Raw genomic sequence first — 5,901 nt, forward strand, 5'->3', positions numbered from 1 at the left:
AATCCTAACAAACCGTCCGGTGAGAGCAATATTTCCACCAAACTTCTGTGAAACCGCTTGGCAGCTGCTCTGGAAGGTATGAGCTCATTTTGTTTTAGCACAGAAAAAAATATTTGATTTACAATGTGATGTGAACTGAAGTCTACTGTAAAATTTAATCAAATTCGTGTGTTGTTACAGCATCATGTAAACTTGAATGAATGTACATTTAATTTTCAACTAAAAATGGTTGACTATTACACGATCGTGTAAATTTAAAGTGAATTCTATTGAAAAATAATGGATTGGTCGTTGAAATTTAGGTTTATTTTGATGCTCCAAATATGTGCATGCAAATAAACTTAAATTTACAACATTTTTTTAGCTGTGAGTTTGTGCACACCTTAACCCTTAATAGCCCGGAACGAGACTTGAATTCTTCAAATGGCTCGATCTCAGAAACTAGCCAACCGAATCACGAACTTTTTGAAGCTACTTCAAGGGGAAGAGTGGGGCTAAAAGATGGTATATCCGGGATTGTTCCTTGACCGTCCCCCTTTTTCTGGGGGCGGATGTACGTGTGGCATAAGGCATAACCTTGATTATATGCACACTAATAAATAGTCATTGCAGTTTACGTGTATTTAGATGCACATAAAAGAAGCGAACCTATTGATATAAATGTACATCTGTTCTTAAAATTACATGACAGTAAAAAACAAAAAAAAAATTACACGTCAGGACGTAAAACTCATTATAACTGGCTTTTACATCCTGGCTTGTAATTTTTTTCTCATCTTGTCATTTTTTGAGAACTGAGTTGTCATGCGCGTATTCGGGTACACCAAAACTCTTACCTTCATGATGCTTTTGAAAACAACACTAAATCAGACGGACATCAACATAGAGGAACCAGTGCACACTGGGCCAGGAGCAGAATTTAGCCAGACAAAACCTCTAGCGCTTTAGGAGTGCATTTTTTCGGGTTGGTGTCAAAGGAGACTTATCTTGAATTTGTTTGTTCTTCAATTTGATGATAAAAGTTAGTTGGAAATTTCGCCGCATAGGTGGCGCTGCGATGCAAACTTTTTTGTTTTGTGTCCTAGAGTTTTCGCGTCTTCGGCAATGTTTTAGAACGTGTAAAAATACGACAAGTTGTCGAAGACACCAAAGTTCTAGGACTTCAAATAACAAAGTTATAGTAAAAAAAAGTGTAAATCACTTAAATTTTACGTTTTTTCTACTTTTTACGTCAAAAACGTAAAATGTTTCATTTTAATAACCATGCGTCGCTTAATTTCGATAACATGCATATACTGTATGAAAAAAAAATCTTATTTTTATCTAAATATTGAAATTTTTGAACAAATTATTGTAAAAATATGATAATTTTTAACATAACTTAACTCAAAAAGTTGCAAATTTTTGCAAAAACTTATCTATGATCCCAAATACGCTATATTTCATCTATCAAATGTCAAAGTTTGCCGGATGTATATTTTGATATATTTGAGATATCTGAATTCAAAATAACCACCTTTTTCATATAAATAGAATAGACTTATTATTAATTTTATCATTGTACGACAAGATTGTTGACACATTGCGTCAGTCAAGTTTTATTAATCAAATACTTTTTATTAGTCAGGTGTTACAGTATCTAGATATTTTCATATTGTTGTGTGGCTCTTATGTCATCTCCAGCAACTGTCTAATTAGAACTTCGCTATGGCCTGCTATTATTCATTTTTTACATCCTGTTATGACCGCGTCGAGACAGTTCTCTCTAACATAAATCACAATTTACAAATCACTAGTATCAATATAAAAGTATATGATTAACAAATCTTAACTGACGCAATGAGTCAACAATCTTGTAGAATAATGATAAAATTAATAATAAGTCCATTCTTTTTATTTGAAGAGATGGTTATTTTGAATTAAGATATCTCAAATATATCAAAATATACATCCGGCAAACTTTGGAATTTGGCATATGAAATATAGCGTATTTCGGTACATTCATAAGTTTTTGCAAAAACTTGCAACTTTTTGAGTAAAGTTATGTTAAAAATTATGATGTTTTTACAATAATATGTTCAAAAATTCAAATATTTATATAATAATAAGATTTTTTTTCATACAGCACATGCATGTCATCGAAATTAAACGACGCACGGTTGTTAAAATGAAACATTTTACGATTTTGACGTAAAAAGTAGAAAAAACGTAAAATTTAAGTGATTTACACTTTTTTTACCATAACTTTGTTATTTGAAGTCCTAGAACTTTGGTGTCTTCGACAATTTGTCGTATTTTTACACGTTCTAAAACATTGCTGAAGACGCGAAAGCTCTAGGACGCAAAACAAAAAAGTTTGCATCGCAGCGCCACTTATGCGGCGAAATTTCCAACTAACTTTTATCATCAAATTGAAGAACAAACAAATTCATGATAAGTCTCCTTTGACACCAACTCGAAAAAATGCTCTGCTAAAGCGCTAGAGGTTTTGTCTGGCTAAATTCTGCTCCTGGTCCAGTGTGCAGTGATCACTATTCTAGGCGCCCACTGCGCCAGTTCCACACGAGAATAACAATTTCAAACATTTCTCCTTCAAAAACAACCGACATACAATGCGAAAACGATTCCACGAAATACAACAAACGGGGATAAATACAACTACGCCAAATTTCAGTTCCACGTTCATATATAGCTTAGCTTAAACTGACTACACATATCAATGGTTGCTATTCCGTGTTTGTCCACAGTCAGTGAAAATGCACAAAGAATCAACGAGAAGATCGGCTGGGATTGGCCATAATCTTCTTCAGTGTGCATAATTCAGTGCCTCTATTTATACATGGTCAATAACGGCGCCGGCCACGTCCTTGCAGTCAGGTGGGATTGGGGGAAGGAATGTTAGTGTGTAACCTATGCTATTTGGAGACCGTGTTTGCCTCTGCATCTCCACAAAGGTTACTGGGAGGGATGTTTGTTAATGGGGAGGATCTTTGGGTCACAGGATTCACTTTGATAAGCGATTAGACCATGATAAATAATTATTGGTGAGATATAAACATGCTTATATGTAAATATAATATTTTCATTTGATATGAACAATAATATCTATGTAGAGAAAAATTATGCCGACACTTGAGGTGACGAACCTTTCAAAGTATGTTGAATAAAGTGAACCTTTTGCAAGTCTACACTCGTAGTGTCGAACCATTCAAAGTTTTTTTTTAATTACAAAAATAAAGGTAAAAGGAAAAAGGTGTTTTGAAAAGAAAAAAAAATTAGGCATAAATAATTTATAAATCAGAGTTTATGTCGACACTCACAGTGATGAACCTTTCATAGTTTGTTGAAAAATCATATTTACGTCTCACCGTTGTAACGATTAAAGGTGCAGTCATACATATTTTATAGATTAGAAATAGTAGCATGAAACGAGCTCACCAATTGATCCGTCATCCTTGAGCAGCAACAATCCACTTTCAGCTTCACTCGTTTGCTCGGCTATATAAAAGCACTCAGAGAAAATAGGCGCGCGACTCGAGAGGGAAAACAACTGACGACTGCTCGGGCTTTCTTGACGCACTGCCCAGGAGCAAGCGTCAACGTCGAAAGATCAAAAAAAAAACTAATCGAACGCAGCACTTTTCACTTTACTCGACCGATGCGCGACATGTTTGATCCTGCCCTCATCGACGGCCCCCGCAGGAGCAAGCGTCAAGGTCGATGGATCAAACACAACTCGCAAAATTTCAGTTCCACGTTCATATATTGCGACAAATGACGTGTGAAAATTGACATAACCGTAATAGAATTTTGTAAAAATGCATTCTGAACTGAAATCTCAGTCCAGTTTTATTTGAAATCATATTCGTTGCAAGTTTTTGAAGTATAAATCAGAAGAAACATATAGGGTAGGTGTACCAGTTATGGACATAGTGGTTCCCTATTTCGCCATACGTGATTACTTGAATGTCTTCAAATTTTGAAAACTTTTGTATGTTTTAGTAGTTAGATTTAAGATATATCTTGATGTTAAAACATTCAAAAAGATTTAAAATGTGAAAGTTATCAAAATTTCACATATGGTCATAACTGGTAAACTTTCCCTAATAACGTTATAAATGCGATTGCGTCACAAGATATTTAAGTGCATGTTCAATGCGGTCACATGTCAAATCCATTTTTTCTAAGAGTGTGAGCATGACAACCCTAATAGATCATAGTTTTTCAGAGGCAAATCATTCTGAGTTAGTATTGCTTCATTTATGTTTTCGAAACAGACATATTTTGTCCGTCCAGAGGCCCCAGAACCGGTTATGGGAGTCCTGGAATCTTTGCAAGGAATGAACGATTCTCCTACATCTCTACAAGCCTGTTATGTGATACATATATTTTATTTGATTTTCTGGCTGATCTAAAATTGGTCAAATATAATTTCAGATAGATTCTTACCATCTAGAGGGCACATAATTGGTCCTGGATACCCAAGAATCCCCGGTAGAGGGGGTGAAATTTCCTGGGAAGTGGCCACTTTCAGAATTATTCTGAAACCTTTCTTGCGGCACATCAAACTTCATGGTTTCGCAAAACAAGTTCAACAGAACGCATTTCAATAACATCTGACAACATTGACCACCTACTGGCATGTTATGGGTATGTGGTGCCCTCAGGGAAGTGACCACTTTGAGAATATTTCTGAATCCTTCCTTGAACACATCAAACTTCATGGTTTCACAAAATAAGTTCAACAGAAGACATTTCATTGAGTTTTGGTAACATTGGCCACCTACTGGTATATTCTCGTATATACTGGTATAAGCAACCCAAAGAAAAAAATATTTGAATATTCTCTACTAAACACAAATTGCCAAAAATGCCGAGCACGGTGAAACTTCAAAGAACCCCTAGTAAAATGAATTAGCGCAGTGAAAGCTGGTTTAGAGTTAACAGGTCTGCTTCCTATTGAAAGATTTAGAGTTCTATTCCCGGTTAGACCATTTCCGAGTTTTTCTATGAAGATTTTTGTTGATCGATTTCAAAGAATGTTCGATGATTTTTCACCGAACGTTCAGCTGTTATTATTTCGGTGAAATTTCACAGGAAATCAGCGAAATCTATATAAATCAAAATGGAGTGGTGTTTGTAAGTCACGAAATGGTTTGAGAACGGATGAATGGATTGACGTAAGTTTTTCACAGTTGCACTCGACAAGGGATACAACGTGATAGTACGAGGAAAAAGTAAGGGAAAGTCTCCGGAAAACGGGGAAGACTAATGGCACATAAGTGAAACTCGAGCTCAAGAAGTGATACCCACTTTAATATTCGCGTGCTGGTATAAGGACATCGAAATGTCAAAAGAGTTATACCAACAATACATCGATCGACATTGTATTGAAATGAATCAAAGGTAACATATATCCACAGTGGCAACGAAGGGAATGGAAATAACTATTTTTAGTACAGCTTTGGAATTAGATTTTGGCCTCTCATATCCAATATAATTGAGTCAATGTATAAGCTATCTCTGTTGTTTCTAATATAGAGTATTTTTAGATTAATGGACGGAAGGATTTTGGAAAACAAAAGCTTTTCCACGTTATTAAACAGGAATTATTTTGACAGGAAATAATATTCTTGATGAGATCACATTCTGTTCTTATAAAACATGAATATTGGAGATTATGGAAAAAAAAAACGTTTTCATTTTGTGAAAAATAAATGTGTTTTATCTTCAGATATTGCTTTTCAGTGTTCTCCGATCTTAAATACTGCAAACTTTGCAGCAACTGGGCTATTGCTCGAATCATATGGTTTTTGTTTATCATTGACAATGACAGTTTGATGTCTTCTATACTAGATATACCACTTGCCAGCAGCTGAAAGTGGGTACAACTTTTCAACT

This window comes from Aedes aegypti, chromosome 2 (genome assembly GCF_002204515.2).
Source record: "Aedes aegypti strain LVP_AGWG chromosome 2, AaegL5.0 Primary Assembly, whole genome shotgun sequence".
In the NCBI taxonomy this organism is placed as follows: Eukaryota; Metazoa; Arthropoda; class Insecta; order Diptera; family Culicidae; genus Aedes; species Aedes aegypti.